The 22,408-nt window shown below is 44.6% G+C and overlaps 1 protein-coding gene and 1 long non-coding RNA gene across 2 annotated transcripts in view; both read right to left on the bottom strand.

Annotated features, from left to right (window-relative positions):
- ARHGEF4 (Rho guanine nucleotide exchange factor 4) overlaps nucleotides 1–22,408 on the bottom strand; it is a 202,503-nt gene that overhangs the window by 18,487 nt on the left and 161,608 nt on the right.
- Nucleotides 4,653–22,404, bottom strand: LOC135580263 (uncharacterized). Its single transcript, XR_010474771.1, has 2 exons — nucleotides 7,993–22,404; nucleotides 4,653–7,846 (listed from the first exon to the last, which is right to left on the bottom strand). It is a non-coding gene; the product is annotated as an uncharacterized LOC135580263 (long non-coding RNA).

Below are 22,408 nucleotides of genomic sequence, written 5' to 3' on the forward strand. Positions count from 1 at the left end.
AAGATGAAAGCTTACAAAATGGTTATTTGTAATGCCAGGTTGATGGGTGTCCAGTGAAATTGCCAGGCAGGAAGTTTACTACAAAAGCAGTACTTTTCCCTCTGGTGCATAGTTAAGCTGTGCCACAGGCTGCCACAGAGCCAAATACATAGATTATTTTAAAAGAGATTAAGTCATTGTATGTCCTTTCAGGCCATTTAAACACATCATATCTAGATACAGCCCAGCAAGGATCTTAAACACACCTGGAAAGGCACACAAGGGAAACAGTTGGGCCATTTCTGCATCTAGTCCTGAGCAGTTACCCCAGTCACAGGTCAAAGTGTTACTGGCTGCCTGTACAGAGCTGGTCTTGGGATTTAGAGGAGTAAAAACACAAAAGAAATGTTCACTATCCATGTTACCCACAAACACTACTTGAAAATGGTGGGCCCTGAAGCTATTAACAGGGACAGATAGGTCCCCTAAGGTACAGAAACACTCTTGTTCGTGTGGAAAATTAGTGACTGCTAACACAGAAACTACAAGGATGCTGGGAGGTCCTCTGTGTAGAGCTGTCACCCTCCTGGCTGGGACCCCTCAGGCAGACGTAAGTCCAGCACTTGCACATAACAGAACCCACGCGCTGTTTATCCTACTCACGTGACACTCACCAGGCACGTGGAGGGAGGTCAGTCCACACATCTGGAGTAGACATTCGTCCCTACTACATGGATGACCAACTCGTGGAGGGGTTTTTTTCCCAAAAAAAGAAGGAAGTGTACCCAGTGAAACCTGGCTGTTCAGACATTGGCTGAGAGAAGGTTACAGGGGTGGGTGTGTGCCACATCCTCACTCAAAATGTTCAAAAGGGTCTTTACAGTTAAGAGCTTGAAGGACCTCAAAACCTCCTTAAGCACTAAAGGCCAGAGAACTTAAGTCATTCCAAAGCTCTAAATCAGCTTAAACAGCTTAAACTCGTCTAAGGCCTGAAAGTGTTTTAAGCACTTTAAACCCATCTAAAGCCTTAAAGTGGCTTAAGGAACATGAAATACTCAAAGGCTTAAAAGTTGTTTAAGTATCTTCAACTTTTGGCTACTCCACTCCTCATACCTCTCTCAGTTGTGTGGCACCCATCACTTCAGGTTAAGGCAGGATTCCAAGCCCTACAGTCCTATTTACCCCAACAGCCCAGAATCACTCTTTTTACCCCCTTTCCAGCTATTCTGGAGTGCTTTGGGGAGCACTGAGCCCCTCTCCCACCTCAGCACAGACTCACATCCCGCAGCCAACAGCAGCACTGGAGCGGGTGCACACAGCTACTCAGGTTTGTAACCAGGTTTACTGGGCTGGTGCCGTAACAGCACCTGGAAATCAGCCACACGCTCTTCTCCTGGCTTCTTTGGTTTCAAAGACTGGAAGGAGAGAGGCCCAGGGTTGAACTCTCAGGTTTGAACAAGACTTTGACCTCCATCTACAAAGTTTCTAGCTTCTGGTTCCAGTTTGGCTGTAGATGAAAACCATGTCAGACTGACTGACTCCCCACTTCACCTCACCAAGAGTTTTGAAGTCTATGTTTACTGCAGAATATGAAGCATGCCTAGTTAACACATTTTTACATTTCCTGATGCCCTGATTTTAACTGTACACCTGGGAATGGCAATAGCCCAGGATGTTTCTGTTTGGTTGTTCTCACATGTAAAGCGATTGCTGTTGCATCTTTTTTACACCAACATTTCTCAGGTACCCAAATAGAAACTATTTTCTTTAGAAAGTTTTACGTAATGTTACATTAACACATTTTTACGTCACTGATGCCACAAACGTGCCCCAGTCTCCTCTTGCTGCTGCCTGTAGCATCACCCTTCCTCTCCACCCCCACCAAGACACCCCCTTGGGACATGTCCCATCCTTTCCCCTCTCTGCAGCACAGCTCCCCCTTTCAATGCCTCTCCCATGACTTAATTTTGAGATTTTTCCTTTCTACCTCCTTTTTTGCTTTCTCTTTCAACATTATTTCTTTCGACAAGTAAGGAATATACAGTACAGATCCCCCAGGACAACATATCCAAAACGGTTCAGCTGCATCTGATCCGACACAGGGATTTATTGAGGATAAATGTTGCATTCTGGTTCTTTGTGGAAGAAAAGGGCATCACGCAGTTCCCAGAGCTCTTTGCCTGCTGATGACTGTTGCTATTCCCTTCCCCCAACAGATACGGCAAGTTAAAGAATCAGTTACAGCTTGAAGGCAAATTAATCTAAATTTGTTTTACAAATAAGGTTAAATAAAACCTTTTAAAGCAGATACAAAGTGCATTGCTAGCAAACCACTCTGAATCATCAAAAGGTCAGCATCTCTTTGGGCTCACAGCGGGCAGTAAGCCAGAAACACAGCACACGGCTTTCCTTTTCATGTGTGTGCATGATTTAATTTTAGTGGGATACACTGCAAAGAACATGCTGAAATGATTTATTACTCCTACCTCCTTGGATTAACAGCACTGTGACAAAGTCTGTACAACACTGCTAGGTGTTGGTGGACATGCTGGACCAACAGACATAGTTTAGTAATTTCCATGACCTGCCTCTCAAAGATGGTCTCCCTGCCTCAAAAGAACCGTGCAGTTCAGTTGCTGTTTCCTTTCCTCACCTTCTCCTGAGAGAGAAACCCTGCAGGTTTTTTGTGATCCAAAGCTTATTGTTCCCTGACCTTTCCTTCCTGGTCTCCCAATGCACATGCACATCCTTTCTTCACTGAGCTAAGAATTGAGGTCTGTCCTTTTCTTTGAAAATGGGGCAGAGGAAAATGTGAGTGTTAGAAAGAAAGAACAAAAAACGTCAATAATGTCTGTCAGGCAAAGGAGGTTGCCTGGCCTTTGTTTTTGGTTAGTATCTGTAAATATAAAAGTGAGTCATTTCTTTGTAGTCCCCACAGAAGGTTCTTCAAGTAAGTTACACTAAAAAAAAAACAAACAACAACAAAAAAAAGAAGAACAAAATACTACCAATCACCTCTTCATACTGCAAATGTCCAGTTCTAGGTAAAGAGGATTGATTCAAGAAGCAGGTTCCTGGGATCTTTTGAGACTCTCTACTATTTTATTTATTTGGCTCAAGTCCACAGGATCTAGATGAAAAGACCTAGAGATCTAATGGCCTAAAAAAAGCTCAAGCCTCAAACCAGATCCACATTCCTGTTTCCAAGATCACACTACAAACAAGCCCTCTAACTAAAGCAGACCAAAGCATCTGCAGAACACGACTTCTTTAGTCCAAATAGGAAAATACCAACATATCTCCTGTTCCCCACATGTTCTCATTTCAGTCACCTTGACTCCCTGCACAACCTTCCCATAGCGGCCACAGGCTTTCCAGTGTGACAAAGCAGTTTTGCAAAAGCAGCTGGAGGCAGAGCACATTCTGGTAGATCAGGCAGCAATGGGACACTGGAGTCCCTGGCTCTTCTCTCTTGGAGTCCAGTGGAAATTACTTGCTATGTATTTAGATAGTGCTTAGTATAACAAGTCCTGACTCCTGGGTGCTGCAGGTGTGAATCAGGGTATTAAAAATACTAAGTCACAACTCCTAAGCAGCCCATCTTTTCCTAATCTCCTGCTGGAAATATTTCATTTGGTGAGGTGAGGGAAGCTGTGTGGAGGCTGCTGCTGAGAGCTCCTGGGGCAGCTCTTTACATTGACATGTGATGCCTATGCACAGCATTTGTATTTCCATACAGAGTTTGCCATAACTGCAGATGTTCAACATGCCAAGACTGGACAAGATCACAATTCAAAACAACCACAAGCAGTCAAACCCAGCTCTACTGTACTGGTCTGAGCCACGTTACTACACCAGCTATAGACACTGGGCCTATAAATAACACTCATGCACTGCCCTTGCACAGTGGCCACCAGAAACCAGCACAGCTCAGGAGAAGACAACATACTAATTCCATTCTTGTGTTCATACCCTAAATGGATGCAACACTAAACAAGCACAAGGTTTTTAAGTGTGGATGCTATGGTGGCTTGCCCCATGCCCTGGGTCACCTTGGCTTTACCCAGCAGCCTGCTCTGGGCAGGAGCTGCAGCAGGAAAGAAGGAGGGAGGTGAAAGTAGCCCGTTTCTCCAGCTGGTGGAGGCTCTACTTGCTCTGCCACCAAGGGACAGCAGACTCAGGTGCCCAGTGTGAATCTGGTGCTCTCTGGAAGGAAAAGCATACTGGAAGAGACTGCACTGGGGGCTAGACATGAGACCCGGTGCTGCAGAGCGATGTGTGGGACCAGAGCCCTGCACCAGGCCCTTGTTCCAGAGCAGCCAGATCAGCTGGGCAGCTACAAGGGAGAGCAAACTCCCAAATTTCCCTCTCCATGGTCATTCACACCCGACTGACTGCTGAAAGATTCAACATCCCCTTGGTACTTGGGGAGATGTTTGGTTTTTAGCATTACCAGCATAGCTGAGCTGACCATCACTCTATCGGTTACAAATGCAGAAGGCTTGCATGCGTGCGGCAGGACAGAGAACACCACCATGGGCCTTCAGCAGGTCCGTGCTACCGCCTCAAGTCCCATTGTCACCCCTGCCGAAGGCAGATGCAGAGGGGGTGCACTGCTTGTGACAACCATGGCCACGTCTGGAGTAATCCCAGGCAAAGAACAGATACAAGGATTCAAATAAGACGTCACTTTATTCCAGAGTTTCCAGCACGTTCTGTAGTTAATAAGCCCAATGACTTGGCATAAATAACAAGTACTCTCCCTCTTAAAATCTTTCTTTAACCTGCCTAATGGGACTTCTTTTGTTGGCTTTTCTTTAAATCAAAACACTGAAAGCATTAATTAAAGTAATTGTTGATGGTATCATCCTAAATGCTTACTATGTTTCTTATCTGGCTAGCTCATGCCTTAGATTCCACAAATAAATCACAAAGACAGCGGATACCGCATATCACCACAGAAATGAGTTTAGCCTGAAAGAACAAATTAAGGCAAGATATAATCTAAAGCTGAGATCTCCCTTTGGAAATGCCTTGGTCTCACTCCTGTTCACAGATGCTCTTTGCACTTGCGAGGCTCAAAATAAAGCAGTATGAGAGCAAAGCTCTAGTGAACCCACCCCGCACACAGGGCAACACAAACTACCCGTGCAGAGCTCAGGGAATCAGTACCTGCCCCATCCCTGCACATCGCTTTGCTTTGTGGTACATCAGCCCCACAGAAGCAGCATGGGCAGGCACAGCTCTTGCTCTGCACCCCAAGCAGGAGGCTCCAGCAGCCACAAAGGGTCTGGCTGGTCCACAACAGGAGCAGAGAGCTCAGTAGGCACCAGGCACCCCAACTGCTTTGCAGAGGGGCAGTGACTGCAGGGCTCCCCCTTTCCTGGTCTTGCTGCTGCCTCCACGGGGTTACGGCCCAAATGTCACAGCAGAGCCTGACATTCAGATGGCTACAGAGAAGGCAACCACACAGCTTCCCTGCAGGGCCCTATCTCTTGTGTCAAAGAAGCACACAAGCTTTGATGTGTCAAAGAAGCAAAGGCAAACGGTTCTGGTTCTCACAGTACAGCTGCCGTAGCTGGGCAAAGAGAACTTTTAGGAAATAAGGACACCATACCAGGTATAGTGTAGATGTGGCAAAAGTGTGACAGAGAGAGAAGGGACAGAGGTGGCTGCAGCACTGGAGGAGCTCTTGTCTGCTCAGGGAGCCCACCAGCACCAGGTTTGGTACTTGATCCCTTCCAACCGCAGTGGAGCCCTTCACATGCAGCGGGAACAGTGTGTCCCCAAACTGTGCTGGCAGCAGCTAGCAGAAGGGGAGTTACGTCATCACCACAAGACCAGCTCCAGCTACCTCATCAGTTTTGCAGGACACTGCAAAGAGCAAGATCTAGAATCAGTCTTGGCTGGCAGACGTTTGTGCTCAGCTCACCAGCTGCCCCACATCATTTCTGTTTGTTGAGCCAAACATTGAGATTACGAATAGAGTCGACCTACCAGATACTCTCCAGAGCACATGTATGCATGCAGACCCTGTGAATAACGGCATTTAACATCGGATGTGTTTTGCACTATTTCAGGATACAGAGCAGGCGAGACAGCAATAACAGACAGTTCAAACATAGTGCACAGGCTGCCATGATACAAGGCCTGTTGTTGAGAGCAGAACACTCACCCGCCAGAGGAGGGTGAGAGCTTCCCAAGGCTCACGCACTTTCAGAGTCTGCTCAAACTTTGTGCATGATCTGCCCTCACAAGCAGCCACCAAAAGCTTTCTGTCACTGACACCTATGACCCCAAAGCCATACTTTGGTTCCCCAGTCTGTTACTTGAAGGCTGAGCTCAGCTTTCTCATCTTTCATTTGTCCTTTCCAATAAACAACCTTTTTTCTACCTTACACCATAAAGTTATGGTTCCAGCTGTAACTGAGACCATCAGTAAAGTTTAGATGGGGAGAAAACATATTGGTTTGAAAGCCAGTGTGCTGAGGTTTGGTAGGTTTTTTTGAAATGGTAACTTCAGAAAATGACATATACTGGGTAGTTCCAGTGGCTGTTTATCACAATGTCTATCTAATAGAGTTAATAGCCTAGTTTGAGATTTTTCATAATTCAAAATTATTACATACGTAAGAGATTCCCAGCAAAGTGCAGCAAGCTGGGGCCTGCTGCTGCTCCATACCCAGCACTGCAGGAAACCCTCAGGAAAAAGATGTTCCATACTCAGATGTAACTCAGAAAGGAGCTCAGCAAGGACAAATTTCATTTCTTGTTGTGCTAAAGTGACACAGTTTTGTATAACACTAACGTATTACACACAATCACATAAATGACTGGTACAAAGTACATCACTCATGATGATAGAGACAACATCACCATCCGGCCTTTCTCAATATCACATCAGATTCCAGAAGCCATAAACATTCAGGTCTGAAAGAACTGCAGCAACTTCAACTGTTAGTGCCAGAAAATGTGCTGCCCTCGTGAAAGCTGTATTTAAATTACAGATCACCTAACACACAAAATGAAGGATCCTGCTGAATTTTAAGGGCATGGATGTTTTGCAGTCTCCAACACAAATGCAAGCGGTGTCATCAAGAACAGTAGATTGTGGCTTCCTTTCCAGTCTGTCTTCCTCCAGGAATTGGCCCCTTCAGTGCCATCAAGTAGAGGGCTGCTCCATTGAGGTGCCAATACCCAAGCCTAGAAGTGCCGCAAGATGTACGGGGCCGCTGATTAAACATCATTGAGGTGAACAGGCCTGGAGTGAGTGCACCGCTTTGCTGCCCTCCCCGCCTAATGCATCTACAGGAGTGCTCCTTGAGGTGCTTCCCCGCTGAGCCTGGCTGCTGCTGGCCACTGGGAACACGTGGCCTGCAGGCAGTGTCCTGTGCTGTGCTTCGCCAGCCATTTTAATGCACACAGCAGATAAGCACTGAGATTTAATAAAGGAAAATGGTATAAAAGCCAATAAAACACTCCTTCCACACTGCCGCAGAGTTTATTCAGGCCGAATTCCTGATGCATTCTATTGATCAATCACTTTGGCTAATTGGGCGTTACTCATGCCACCGCAAAGCACAGTGTTCACCGTGGCAGAGCAGCAGAGGCATCATAGGGTTCCACTTTTTACAGCAGGTGTTTACACGTAGCAGGTCCTTGTGTAAGGGCTCAGTACAGGATGGACGTTCCTCTGCAAACAAAGCAGCAGCACTTCAGGCTTCTCCACGGCTGAAGAGTGCTGCATATAGGCACAATATCGTCATCGTTAGGAATCGAGGCTGATAAGCGCCACAGAAAGCAGTTACGATTAAGCAGGTTGGCTCTGTTACCTCTTTCCCTTTCTCTGGTTTAACGGCGATCCAAGCTGCAAGGCACAGGTGATGACAGGAGAGTGAGGGGAGCAGGGTGGGGAAGGAGATGATGATTAATAAACAAAGGAGGGGTACTCTGAGACACACAGTTACTGTAACAGCAGACAAGCAGACCAGAGGCAGACAACAACATGCTGACCTGCTGATTTGTCGCCCAGTCCTGGAAACCCCCACACACCACACCACTACCGGCAGTCCTCCTTCAGTGAAACGCCAAAAGAAACATCAGCACCACGTTGACAATGATGAGGAAGAGCAGGATGACAAAGACCACTACTCGCTGGGTCTCTGGGTTCATGTTGCAGCGGAGGAAAGTGTGAAGCGCGCTCCATTTGTGCCTGCTTCGGTCAGGGACCTTTGCCATGGCTTCAGCCCCCAGGAAAAAAAAAAAAACAAGCAGCAGGCTTCTTAAGTGACCGCTGTACAGCCCACAGCAGGGGCACGGATCGGGGCACAGGGCTGTGAACAAAAGGCGTTTTGCAGCTCTCAAAAGCACAAGTCTAAATGGTTTGACACAGCCATTGCTGGTCTCGCACAGCATGTGTGCCAAAACGCCCCCTCCACACCCCGTTATCTCAGGGGTACACTTATCAGCACATCCGTGGGTTTCCACATCTTCTTTGCCGAAGGAACTGTCGGCATTGCTTTAGCAGCAGGAAGACGTTGAATTCCTTCTTGCAGAAAGCCCGAGCGTGCCGGAGCACTGCAATCCGGGCTGCGATATTGGCTTTCCAGAGAGCGGCTCAGCTATTTGCTGGGCGCCGTCTCCAGGATACATGCAGGCCTTAGCAACGCGGCAAGCGCCAGCCCGACCTGTGTGCAGGGGAGGCTTCTAAGGAGGGTCAGGAGTGGATTAGGCGGCTGCTTTTTTAAATCCTTCCACCCGCACTAAGAGCGTGCCAGCAATAGAGACAAGTCCTGCCAGGAGGCAAATCCCACTGCTCTGCTGGGGTGGGGAGGGCTGTCCAGGCGGCAGCGCAAGGGCACGGCGAGGGCTCACACGGCTCCCCGCACACCCAGCGTGCAACAGGCTGGTGGGCATTTGTGAGGAGGTCGGGGGGAGATGCAGCCGTCTGAGTGGGGTCCGAGAGAAGCATCTCTGGCTGGACTCCGCAGGATGCTGGAGCCAGAATGTCTAAAGGACTTGGCTACCTCTGCCAACACCTCCACAGGACTAAGGCACTAAAAACCCAAACCTCTGCAACCAGAAAACCTCTAGTCAGCTCTGCAGAGCCCTAAACATGCTTTTATTAACATTTTGCTGCTGGACTGTGAGGTTCATCAAGCTGCCTGGGGTACACTCACAGGTGCCACAGGCTAAGCACAGCTCCCTACCAGCATCTGATCAGGACAACCAGGACTAAAAGGCCCTCTCTTCCTTGGAACGGTCAGGGATGGTTCTTGGATAGCACCCATCACAGACAAGCTCCTTGACCACAGCTGCAGCCCTTTTCTTTCCTCTAGCCAGCAAAGCAGAGCCCACTTTTTAGTCAACTGCTGGCATTAATGACACTCCCCAGGGAAGGGAAGACCCAACATGCAGGACCATCACTTATGGGAGGTAATTCCACATCTTCCAGTTCTCACACACACACCCTCTCATGAAAATGAGAAATACTAATCCAGCAATCAGCCCCAGGAGCTAGGGGGAGGTAAAACATCAGCTAGTGCATGGAGCAAAGAGGATGACTCTGCACTTTATCCAACAGGGCCAAACATGAAAAAAAAAAAAAATTCCAAACCCCCAATGTGTGTATATACACACACACACATATTCCCAGGAGCAGGAACCAGAAGTCATGGCTCCCCAACTAAGCATACTAACTGCTAAACACCTGCAGTGGCATCTGTCTCTGGGAAGGGCAGCAAGGGAGCAGCACGTGATGTGGGCAGGAACAGAACACATTCGGCTGCTCTCACAATTGAGAGAATCCATATAAAAAAAAGCTGTCTTTTTTCAGGTGTTAGCACATCAATGCCCATGTTTCTTGAAGATCTGTATAGTTCCTGCATGTATCCTGGAACACAGCAGGTGAGAAATTTAAAAGGGAAAAGGTTTAAGAGTTAAGGTCTGTCTGGGTACTTTTTTTAATATTATTTTTCCCAAATGGTGCTAAGCAGTCAGACAACCTCCACTGTCTCCTTATGCTTCCAGAATGTTTAAGATATCTTTTTTAGGCATTATAAAATCAAGCCTACAATTATTTTGGTTTGCTGTTTCTGAACTTAAAGATCCTGCAAATCTCTTTGTATCTAGCCTAAATATAGAACAAGGCAGAACAATGTGCCAGACAAGGGCTTGTGCTCTCAGTGCAGCTTCAAGACCTGATAAGCAGAACTTCACATACAGTACAAACTACTGAGATCCACAGGCTGCCCCAAGCTGCCAAGAGGTTTTGAGTTTTGGGACTGCACTCACTTTAGGGCTTTGAAAAAACAATTATCCTGTCATATGTACCACAGCATAATTTGTAAATTCCTAAGCACGCAGACTTCAATTTAGTGATGTTTCTTCAAGTCCACGGTTGAGTCCATCAGTGTGTTGTTCAACTCCTGGCCATTCCGCAAATCTTGTCTGGTTTTGAAGGCTTTTCATGAACACACTGCGTTTGGGCATAAGCCACTGAACAGTACTTGGGAGGGATGTGGATCTTCAGCAGAAGCTAATAATGATGAATGGGAACCATGATCACACACGCTGCTTTAAAACCCACACAGCAACCATCTTCTCTAGTCACTTAGTGACACTGAACAGAAATAGATAAATGTCAGTGACCCACCAAGAGACACACTGGTGAGGCAGATTAGCAGAGCTTATAACGTTGGTGCCATAGGACACCAGGCAATTTATAAAATCTACAATGATGTAATTCTCCAGTAAATTCCTGAAATCTTTGCCACTCATCAACATGCTCGAGCATTTGAAGGTGAAAGCACAGAAAATTTGACTGAATATTTATGAATGTATCTTAAAACAGAAAGTAGCTTATTTCTTGGACACTGCTCTGAGACCATTTGGAAGGAGAAATTGGGGGGGGGAACTGATACCAAGATGAAAATGCTCCAAAAAAGATGCAAAAGTGGAATGGAGGGCACGTTTTCACCTTACTTTGTTGGAGCTGTCTGTAAGAAACACCCTAAGCCACAGCTATGTTCCTTTGCTTTCCTGATGTACAGGCCCAAGTGCCCTTCTGCACTGGGCACAAAAAACATGTTTACTTTGTGTACCTCTTGGAGCATTCATAATTAATGTTAAGTTGCAGTCACACTTGTGACCCCACAGTAAATAAGCAAGCATGAGCAGAAACTGGTCTCAACAAGGACTGAAACTGCAGATTGACTCTAGCTGTGATCTGGCTTTTGTTTTCACCCCCACACAGTGAATCCCCGCCAACTGTCCTTCTCAGGGTCTGTACATGGGGGAGTTACTTCCATGTTAACTCAGAGTGTTGCAGGGTTGGGGGGGCTCTCCAGCTCCTGTCACACACTGCAAAACACCATGTGGCATTTTTCTAGGACAGAAATAAAGCCTCATTCTTATTCCTCACTGATCAGACCTGCTTCTGTGGTAGATGGCAACAGCAAGAGATGAAATAACTGAAGGTTTTACCTTGTGGCTTGTAATAGAGTGGGATTTAGTTTGTATAATTGTCACCAGGGGAGCATATTTCAAGTGTTTCACAATCTTCACTGGAATCTAATTTGCAACTGTAATAATTTACTTCCAGTCCTTCCTCTAAGAGCCATCCTCAGCTCGGACTGCACCAAGGGAATGATGCTGTCACTCAAATGGTACAAGTGTCGAGCACAGAGCAGCCCCAAAGGCTGGATGGCTCTCAAAGTTAGTGTTGGTTAGTGACTGAGCCTTCAGAGAGTAAGTTATTCAGGACCCCCCAGTCTAATATTAGATAAAACAGAAACAGACACCCCTTTTCATCAAAATGATACAAATTATTGTCCAGCCCTTACTTGTTGCCTTGCTTGTATGTGCAGCAAATAGGGCATAAGCTTTTGAAGACTGTTTTAGGTGTCAGGAGGCCAGGAGCATACAGACAAATCCACTTGTCTGCCAAACAAAAAGAGCATTTCAGTTATTATCACAGCTGAACTGGGAAGTGAAAGGCACAAGTACACAAATGTGAAAAATTAATAACTGTAGTAAGCAGGAGAGATGCTTCAGGAAAAGAGGCAAATAAGTAACCGAGGAGATGACAAAAGCAAAGAGCATGTGCTCCAGAACGAGTCCCTTGAGGGCAGCTGCAGAGGGGACCGGCCCCTCCACAGAGAGCAGGTTTGGAGAGCAAGGCTCGGACTAGTAACAGAGGTATCACACTAAAGCACGTTTCCAGGACTTCCTGGACTTAGCACAAACAGGGATGTGCTTGCTACAAGACTCACAATTCAATTCCTCTTAAAGCCAAGGATGCATCAGTAGCACAAATAAACTGTGCTCTAAAAATCACTCGAGGAAAAAAAGAACACTCTTAATCATCAACACCCTCTCTGCAGCTAGGTGAAAAATGTGTCTCAAAGACAGGAGAAGTGGTGCTAGAATTGAGTCTGGCTTAGGCCCACCTGATACACAGACACATGCTTTTTGCCCAACCACACTGCCCCTTTCTCCATGCGGGGCACAGAGCAGGGACAAGCCAGGCAGTGAGCTCACGGTGTCTGCCTGCTCTGTTCCGAGCTCTGCATACCATACACACCAGCACCGACCATGCAAATTCCAGCTCCTTCACAAGTTTCCCTAAGATGTTCCTAAACAGCGTGTCTTCTGAGGCAGCATTACCCTCTCTTTTTACACCAATGAAGCCACAGACAAAAACGTGAACTTCCTAGTCTCTCTGGTTGGCATCAATGTCTATTTGGACGCTGAACATACAGAAGTACAAAGGAAAAGAACAGGTTCAGCATATGCAGACGCCTTCAGCAGTTCAGAGCCAAAATAAGAAATTTCACCTGGATAGACATAACTTGGGTTTTTTTCCCCCTTTTAACTTTCTTTGACATAAAAATGACCAAATTCTTACTGTCTTTTTCATAACACAGAGCTTGGAGAAGAAGCTGCTATTAATTTTTATTTTTTTAATTGGGTGATGAAAATACTTCCACCTAATAACACCGTGGTGAGCAAATAATTTCAAATGCACCTTTCAAAAAAGAATCCAGAATCTGAGTGGATGTTCAACAGACAAATTTCCACGCAGTTTCCAGTTCAGCAACTGAAAACAAGGACTGAGAATGAAATTGTGAGAGAGGCAAGCATTGCTACCTGCAAATCAATGCATAAACCCCATGTTTCCTTAACTGACGAATATTCCACTATCACACTTTGCCTAGCATCGAAACTAAGCAACTATCAACCCTGCTATACATTGAATTAACCCTCAGTAACAACTGCAGCCAACATCTCCCAAAAGGACGTCATTCACAAACGAGCCATGGCCAGAAAACATCAGAACAAGTACAGCTTCTTAAACTGCATCTGATCATATATTTCTAAAATGGAAAACAGTCTGTCAAAGGCCCACAATTTGCTCTGAATTTTACAGTGTGTAACGCTGTGTTACTAGAGCACAGTTACTCCCACCGCATGTTTCTCTAGCTAGCACTGCATGGTTTAAACCCACACAGCTTTTACAGCCAGTACTTCCCTGAACAGTTTACTCAATGCTGCCAGAATGTTACAAGTTGTTCTCTTGCTTGAGTCCTGAGATTCACAAGATAATTATCAATGGAAAGAAAATTTGCCTGACAGTTTCTTTGTGCAGTACATAGATTAAGACATGGCCACATTGGCACACTGCAAGAAAAGAAGCCATTGAGAGGGGCCAGCCCCGACAGCAGCAATGAAAATAAAAATAAAGACAGAATCTGCTTAGCAACCAGTCTTTTGCTTTCAGACTCTACTAAAGCTAGAAAATCTCTCAAGTTGTCCTGAAGCAAATTTTATTTTCAAGAACAGCAACACTAACTGTTAACATGTTTGAAGCATCTGGCAGTTATTGTCATGGCCATGGTTCAGAGGAACCATGTCGCTGCTGTGAGCCCCGTACCCACAGCACACATGTACGTGCTTTGGGGAGCTGAGGCAAGGGAGCTGCCAGCAGCACCCACAGATGACACATTTCCAGGGCTGGCGGGGCCAGTGCTGAGCATGCATGTGGGTTTGAATGACGGTGGAAAATTCTCTCTCAATACTCAATGACAGATAACAAGCAAGGGATGCAGACAGGAATGTCCTGGAAACAAAACAAAGCATGTTATGATAGATGTGGTGGAGGCAAGGAACAAGCAGGGAGGAGCAAAGACAGGCTGGCACAGTCTATGAACTAGCCTACGAAAATGAATCTTTTCAATTCAAGATTGGACACAGGCGGAACAAAGGATGCTCTGAAATAAAGGCAGGCTGAATGGGATACATGGTAAGGCAGATTTTTTTGCTATCCTCCTTCTGAGTTGAAAATTTGGTTTTTTTTCCCCCTTTTAAACTTTCTTTGACATAAAAATGACCAAATTCTTACTGTCTTTTTCATAACACAGAGCTTGGAGAAGAAGCTGCTATTAATTTTTATTTTTTTAATTGGGTGATGAAAATACTTCCACCTAATAACACCGTGGTGAGCAAATAATTTCAAATGCACCTTTCAAAAAAGAATCCAGAATCTGAGTGGATGTTCAACAGACAAATTTCCACTCAGTTTCCAGTTCAGCAACTGAAAACAAGGACCAAGAATGAAATTGTGAGAGAGGCAAGCATTGCTACCTGCAAATCAATGCATAAACCCCATGTTTCCTTAACTGCCGAATATTCCACTATCACACTTTGCCTAACATCAATCCCCAGCCATGGATAACACAGAAAGACAAGGAGTGGTCTTCATTTGGGCACTATGTTGGCTATAACAGAGAAATAAGAGAAAAAGAGGCAGTGAAATACTCTCACAAAAGTCAGGGAAAGGAGAGAGAGAACAGACATCAGTCAAGCTGTGGGATCTGAAGCAGTGGAGGTCAGAAGCTGCTGCAATGAAGCCAGTGAAAATAAAGTGGGTCAGAAGAAGGGGATGAATAACAGTCCGAGGTGAGTGACAAGAAGAATGTGGTGACTAACATGGGTAGAGGAAGATGCAAAATGTAGAGAGCTGAAAAAAATCCCACTAAATAATAACCCTTGTAAGAGTTTTTAACAGAGGTGGCTGGAGGGGAGGAGAACAGGGCAAACTATTTTTCAGTAGTTTCTAGACCATAGGACTCCTTTCTTTCTGACTGTAGGGGAGTTTTCAAGAAAGCCATACAGTTTGGGCCTGTCTGGCATATTCTGTTGAGCTCACACATTATAAAATCTGAGTACAGGATTCCTTTAGCTGTCGTTTTTAAAAAATGTGTTTGGTTGCAGAGCAGTGTTGTGACACTCCTGTGACTGCTCAGCCTCCTCACCTCTTACACAATGTACCAGTCCTGTGGGTGTAGAAAACAGAAAAACTGCTTACAGGTAACAGCTCTGTAAAGTTCTTCCAAGCTGGTATGCAATAATGTTAAATTTACAACCCTCCTTCATTGTCTTCTGATGTAATTAATAATTAAAGGAGCCATAGGAGGTCTGAGGAGAGCAAGGAGCTTCATGGACTACAAAAATGAGAAAAGCTATGAGAGGGTAAAAGATGTGCATAATTGGTATATAAGAAACAGGCTGAATGTTTTTATGTCCTACACAACAGAAAAGGAGGACAGAAATTTAACAAGGCCAAGCAGCCTTCCAAGGCCATCTTTTCTTGACACCTCTGTTTTAGCCAGCAGGCTGGAAAAAAATGCAGCAGAACAATGCACCCTGAAGAATGAGCTGTGATGGGCTGTTCTCCAAGAGCCTGCCCCATCAACCAAGAAATAATTAGCAATCTACGATACAGCTCAGAAGCAAACTTGGTAAGTGGCTTTCAAGATGATCAGCAAGGCCAGGATGGGAAGCTGATCGCCCCAACAGTAAATGAAGGAAGTCCCCCTCTGCTTTACTAGTAAAGCAACCATTAGGGACAGGAGAACGTGAAAAAACAGAACATTCATTCTATATTGGATAGCTCAAGCAGCCTGCTTTCTTTTCATAAAACCCATTGACATGAAGACTTGCCAGCAGTACGTCAGTGGAACAGCCAGAAGGAGGATCCTCTCTAAAGACTATAGATACAGCTAGAAGCAGGAGTGAAAATGCCACATAAACATCTTTCTAGGTCACTATTCTCTACGACTGTACCAGCCTCTCAACTGAAAACTTCAACAAAAAGGCTGCTCTTGACATTCAGCTGCTGTAAAGCAGTGTAGCTTTGCTCCTGTCCTCCGAGGCCTTGATCACACTCCGTAACTCCATGCAAATCCGCCTGACAAGTATGTGCCACATGGAGCTGTGCCAGGCAGTCCCACAGCGCTGGGGACAAGGGCTGTTCTGTGTGCCTGCCCATGGAGCGTGCCTGTGTTCAGGAGTGGGAGGCGTGGGGTTAATGCAAGTGACATCTCCCCATTCTGTTGCAAGGAGCAGGAGTTTGACTCTCCCGGGGCACTGAGCAAGGGCTGGCCCCAAGTGCCCCAGAGGGAGAGGGAGCATTTCCATGAGCCTCAGGAAAAGCGAGGTTGGCACTTCAGCAACTTGGTTGTTCTTGCTGATCTTTCTTCCCTCTACAGCTCCCACAGTTTTGCTGCTTTTACCGAATCAGTAATATAAAACTGCAAGGGATACGCCAATGCCTTCACTGCATTAAAGCATGGCTGAAGTTGCCGCTGACTCTGCCTCCAGTTTACTGAGTGTAGGACAAGGGGCCTTGGTCACAGGACAGGGCTAAAGCTGACAGGGGAGATCTTCTGAGGGATTAACAGTGCTCTCTGAAGGGCCAAAAGAGTCAGGAGAGATTTTATTTTTCCACCACAGAGTTCAAATGTCCTCTGGGGATTAGGAAAAAAAGAAAAGTTTGCAGAGAGGAGCTTCTTTAAATCAGGATTTGGAGAGAGAAGAACGAATCCAAGAGATGTTTTGATATCAAAACCATGCTGAGAGGAACCTGAGGGACAAGTATGGTATAAAGCCAGATACATTCACTCCTCTGTCTCTATGCAGATCCTTAAACCTGGAATAACCTCTATATTAACCTTTACCCAGCATTCCTACTTTGCCATGTTCCTTCATTATTCCCTTCTCTCAGGAAATCTTTGTACAAAGTTTAAGTAGACACACCATGTTTTCTTTAAGCTGTGGGGAGCATCAGGCAGATTTCTTGTAACCCAAAGATACACGGGATAAAATACAGGCAGACAATGAGATGATTTGGCACAAGGAGTTCAAACATTGCTGGATCGTTTTTTTTCTCCAAGGAAACAGAAAATTGTTTGTGGAGCCAAACCTCTCCCTGCACCCTAGTAACTGGGAATACATTTAATGCCAGCAAGCAACAGACATTATTAAGAGTCATCTAATACTCACAGCCATCATTAGCAAGTGTTAACAGGAGCTGTTAAACTCTTCACAATTTAACAGCTGGCAGGGCTGACGTAAGAACTCCAAAGCCATCATACTGTCTCCACTTATTTGAGTGACGTATTTAGGCCTCTTTTACAGCCACAGATGAAAGTTTGGGCAGTACCTTCGCCTCTTTAAACATGTCTGTATGTGTGTGGGGACACATCTGTGCCCACAAAGAGGTGAAACACAAACACTGCCTCTCCTGTTCTGCTTCTTTAGTTTGGCTCCTGGAAGAAGGAGTTGGGTCCAACTCAGAGACCGACTCGATTACCCAGTCATTCCCTTCTGCACATGCAGGGCCCCTTCTACTGCAACACCTCAACATTTTTGTTTAGGAGTTAAAAAAGTAACAGCCCCTCAATGTGCTATTCTTGTCCCAAGAACTAAGCTAAGCCTGGGTTTTTTGTTTTGTGTTTTGTTTGGTGTTTGTTTGTTTGGGTTTTTTTGCTTGTTCATTAGAGTATCAGATTAATAGGGCTATTTAAGGAACGCATGGGTCTAGCAAAAAAATATGTTTTCTAGAAACAAGTCTATGTGGATTAACTCCTGCTGGTGGTCTGTGTGGATGCTACAGACCATGGCATACATGGTACAGGAGCTCATACCCACACCTCACACGTGTGTGTGGGAACAGGCCTGGGGATTGCACAGGGCCCACTGCAGGACTGCAAGCGGGAAAGCTGATCCCATTCCTCACCTCTGCCACCACCCTCTTTTCACTTCCAGCCTGCTGGGGGAGGATCCCTGGTGCAGGGGACAACCAAGCCCTCGCGCAAGAAACCAGCTCAGAGCAGCCACAGGCGTCCTGGGCAGAGACAGGCGCTGGTGACCCCTGGGACCGCTTAGCTACTCATCCTCATGTTTGATGAGACGTAATTGCTACAGAGTATTTGATTATACTGATTTGCTTTAAATCCATTGCAAAAAGCACTCTGAAATTACCTTAGAAGTTTGCAGACCTGAGAACTGTAAAAACAGTAAGTAGTTACAATTCTGACTCCGTACTCCGAACATTCACATCTGAGCCCTGTACAAAGTTACACAAGCACTTGGGACTGAAAACTCGGATCCAGTAAAGATTTATGTCCATTGGGAAACTATTTCTTGTCCTTGACAGCACTGAGCTTTATACGGTACTCAGCAAATAAATCCTAATTTCTGCTTTTGGATCACAGTTGTCAACCTTGGTTGCAGAAACACTCAAGATACAAAAGTGGGAATCAAGCCCTCTGGAAAAAAAGGGGTGTGGGGGGGGTGGTGGTGGTGGGGTGTTATTCGTTAACTGGTTTCTATTTGCTTTAGTATCAGTTGGAAGAGCAATGTACTCACATGAAGATATAAAAGTGGTAATAAATCTCCTCTCCCAGATTCCACAGGAATGTTATATATTGCTTCCATATGATCAATAATTCTAATTCTGTTTTCAGTCTGGAAATCTGTTGTGACCACAGCTTTTTTCACCTATTCTCTACTCTTTTTAAAAAAGGAGACAACATGGCACTATTGCAGCACTATTTTAAATCTTTTCTGTCTTTTGTAATTTGTCCTCATATAGCACACAAGAGATTTCTATTAATTGGAATGTAGATAGATAATGTGAAAAATGCTACGAAGGATATCACTCACATTTAACAAAATTAAAATATGTTGTTCTGATTTCATCTGCATTAACATTTTATGAGTTTGGGGTTTTGTTTAGATTTGTCATTGTTTTTTTTAAACAAACCAAACCAAACCAAACCAGTGCACATGCCTGGCTTGTTCAAAATGGGCTGTGCTTGGAGCAGCACTGGGTGAGCCTAGGACAACTTGTCAGTGAGCGATCAGAACAGTGCTTCAAGTGTCACCAGCCCCCGCTGCACACTGCTCAGTAAGACGGACGACTGCCATAATATCTGCAGCCTTTGGTACATGGCTGATGTATTGTTTGCATCACTTCCTCAATATTTTTCTGTATGATTTGCTTTCTAAATCAGAAACATATATGTTGAAACCAATTAGCTTAATTGCATCATGTCGACAAGCACCGATTAGGACAAATATCTGTAACATACTACAATATGGTCGCTTTAAAACATAAGGCAATGGTGTTACATGTCTTAGATAAAATCCTGGCCTGCTGAAGCCAATGAGTCATGCATTTCTTCAGGAACAAGACTTCACATACCAAATTCCAAACTTATCAAACATACAGCCATAAGAGATAAGGGAAAACTAGGGAGGCTTGCTCTTATTTTCCAAACAGTTGGTGCTTTGCTGTCACAAGGTGGGGACGGTTCTGTCCAGCTAGGGCTGCAAGGGGTAAACACTTCACGTGTCAAACTGCAATAGCATTTGTTTCAAGGCACAGAGCCATAGGGACTCTTTGCACAGCAGGACAGAACAAACCCTCTGTACACACCAGATCTTCCCAAGCAAACAGGCCTAAGCCTCCTCACCCAGGCCACTCACTTGACAAGCAGTCTAGTTTGCTTCATTATCACCACGATCACCGAGAGCTGGGCAGGCAGGCTTTCCATATGTTTAAAACCCTCGTGTTCTTGACTTGAGTCTACATATGACAGATTTCATGAACCTTGAAGCTCTGTCAGTCCTGTACATAGTATTTCTGTACTGGAAAGACAGAACCACAACATATTCACAGTATAGGTTTTTTTCTCTTACCACATTTTACCTAATTATACTGTGGAAGCAAAAAAATACAAGGATGGGGTCTTTATCTGGAACAACCACAAAGCAAACTTCACAAAGTACAATCTAAACAAAAAAATCTCTTTTCACAAGCATCAAGAATGCATTTGAAACAATGTCAAACAGATGCCCCAAGAAAACTATTTCTCTTGCCTCTTTTCTCATCCCAAACCCTTATTATTCCTTTTTGATTGATTTTCTTGGCTGTTGTACAATCTCATGCTGATCTTCTTAGCTGGGCTGTATACAACCTTCCCAGCTTTCTTTTATTCCTCTAGTCTTCTTGCCAATAAATTATTCTAGTTTTATGGAAGGTTTCTTTTTTATTTCATAACCATGTTCTCTTGATCTAAAATGAACTAAAACTCAGTGGCTGGGTATTTTGTTTTTGAATGCAACGCTTGGTCTGCCAAATGCCTTAAAAATGTATTTCAACTTTCTCTGTTTATTTGAAAGCTGCTTCTTTTAAGAAGGCTAAGAATAATGCGGTTACCATAGTTTCCTTATCCACAACCAATAAAATGCAATTTGGAATACAATAAAACAAAGACAAGACTACTCTCAAAATGTGAGTAAATGAATGGACACTGATACCTTCACCCCACATCATTCCCAGCGCTAACTATGGAAAATATGACTAATCAATATCTAGCTTTTGGTCCAGCAGGGAAGATGAAAATAAGCTTGTCCATTCCTGCTCTGGCAGGGGGATTGGACTAGATGATCATTTGAGGTCCTTTCCAATCCCTAACAGGATTCTGTGATTCTGTGATTCCCAGCTATGAGAGATATTTCAATTCAGCACTTAAGATGTCTGCTCATGTAAAAGACCCACCTCACAGATTTAGTATTTTACCTCAGAGATTTTGTATTTTACTGTACTCCTTTGTTCCAGGAAGTGATTATGTAGGAAATCACTTTGCTAAGGCTCAGTGAAGCCAAGTGATGGATTAATTACCTGTAGGAACCAGTTGACAAAGTAAATAATGTACTGCCTGTTCTTACTGTTTTGTTGGCCCCTGAACAGGCAAGTTTCTAGGGAACAAGCCAAAAATAATCTTTCTTTCTTCCAGTCAGCTGGCCAACAACACTCCACGTATACCTCAAAGGCCATACAAATTGCACCTGATTTGGACACATCCATTTGCTTTCCTGATTAAAAGTTAAACCATGGAATTTAATAAAGTGAACCTTCTCAATAATAAAGGATGAATGAGAAAACCACAACCTACATGATGGATATACGAAACCACCGCCAAATTAATTTTTTTACTGATTTAAAAGAGTTTTAAAGATTTCCTTCAAAAAAAGTAAAATATTTTGCTTTAAAAAAAAAAAAAATCCAGAGGATATTCTGTTTGATGAGAGACACTACAAAGAGTTACTAAGGCAAGCATGTGAATGGGAGGGAAGGAGAATCCTCCTCCCACAGCGTCAGAGCACACTATGGGACTGACTCCTGTGGTGCCTGGGACCCCCTCACAATCACACCAGCTAAATGTGGGGGAATACAACTCAAGACATTTTGGTGTTCCACTAATGTTTTCTTGCCAGTGACGACAGCCCAAAACAGCTGTGGTTAAACAAAAAAAGCTCCAGCCACGGTTGTAAAGGTCATGTAAAGGTAACAGAATATAGGGAAGAGAGAAAGAAGGTGTAAGAGTGATAGAGATCAAGCTTATTACTTCATCTCAACAAAAAAACATCCTGTGTGTAACAGGATGCCAGTTCTAAGGTATTAGACAAAGTCATTGTATTTTTGCACAAAAACACCTTAAATCCTGTTAATATATTGCTCATCACATCAGTTAAACTAAGTAGTACATTTAAAAATTGCTGATCTTGAGTCATAGTGTCAGCACTACAAAAGAAAACAGCTAAAAGCAACAACTAAAACTGCGTATCTTTCACACCCCTACAGTGAATGTACTAGGGAGCAGGAGGAAGCAGTGAAGACCAAGCCTACATTAAACTTCACGCTGTTCTTATTAAAGAAGCATGTAGACCAGTTTCTGCCAATATTTCCTTTATGCCTTCAAGCACACCACATTTCAAGTCTCACAGCAGCCCTGGCCAGACTGTTCATAAATGCTATTAAATGTCCTGTCCACAAGCCATGTCAGAGGAGAGTTACCTGCTCAGGACCTGTGCCTCTACACTACCTTTCATCATTGTCCTCTACTGACAGGGACAGTGCAATGAAGGAAGATCAGACCAGGGCATTACCCAGCTGTGAGTGGAACCCACAGCAAATGACATTTGAAGCCAATATCGGTTGGGTTGTTGACCTCTCTCACAGTTCACAAGAAGAACCAGCATCATTCTTTATCCTGCCTGTCAGAAACCAGCCCATGCA

This window comes from Columba livia, chromosome 9 (assembly GCF_036013475.1).
Source record: "Columba livia isolate bColLiv1 breed racing homer chromosome 9, bColLiv1.pat.W.v2, whole genome shotgun sequence".
In the NCBI taxonomy this organism is placed as follows: Eukaryota; Metazoa; Chordata; class Aves; order Columbiformes; family Columbidae; genus Columba; species Columba livia.